Genomic DNA, 814 nt, shown 5'->3' on the forward strand with positions numbered 1-814 from the left:
TATAGCCCAAGAGCTGGCTACCAGGCTTCCATAACTACCCAGGGATGCCTAATCTGGGCCCCCAGTGAAGACAGAAATGGGTTGTATTTCAAATGTTTTCACAGCTTTCCAACTGCAGAATCCTTGTTTCTCTTGGTGAAGTAGCTAAGAGTTTGAGGCAAGTGTATGAGGGATCTGTGGCATGAGACAACCAACTCACCAAAGGGAAAGGCCTACATACACAAGACTCTGAATGTTCTAATGTCTCTCCCTCTGCCTGACCACCACAAAGACTGAATATTCTAATGTCTCTCCCTCTGTCTGACCACCACCCCAGTGTGCCGTATGCTGCCTTGCTGGGATGGAGGGAACTGAGGGTGACAGTTTTGGATTACCAGTTACTCTGTGTTTCTGGAAAAGTCTTCTATATACAAAACCCATTGGTATGCCCTGGAAAAGCCAGGAGAACTGCTTCAGAATGCGAGCAATAGCTTCTTTGATCAGAAAAACTACTGTGGTATGGGGTACCTGGATTTGAACCAGGGACCTCTTGATCTACACTCAAATGCTCTACCCCTGAGCTATACCCCCTTACCTATGTCAGGTGGCTAATAAGCATCTTTTCCACTATATATAAAGTCTTACAACCCCCCAAAACACACTGGAAACCCCATATATTCTAGAAAGCAGGTAGAACCAGCAACCAATTCTCCTATGAACTCACACCAGAGGGACTCCTTCCTTTTCCCCAGGGTTCCCCACCCCTACTCCCTGATTTCATTTCTGCATCTCCACTTTCCCTCAGTCTGTGGTGACAGCAGTAGCATGAGAATCA

At 46.6% G+C, this 814-nt stretch overlaps 1 non-coding gene across 1 annotated transcript; it reads right to left on the minus strand.

Moving 5' to 3' along the window:
• Positions 1-494: 494 nt before the first annotated feature.
• On the minus strand, positions 495-570 carry TRNAY-GUA. Its single transcript has one exon. It is a non-coding gene; the product is annotated as a tRNA-Tyr (tRNA).
• Between the last annotated feature and the right edge of the window lie 244 nt (positions 571-814).

This window comes from Choloepus didactylus, chromosome 5 (genome assembly GCF_015220235.1).
Source record: "Choloepus didactylus isolate mChoDid1 chromosome 5, mChoDid1.pri, whole genome shotgun sequence".
NCBI classification, from domain to species: Eukaryota; Metazoa; Chordata; class Mammalia; order Pilosa; family Megalonychidae; genus Choloepus; species Choloepus didactylus.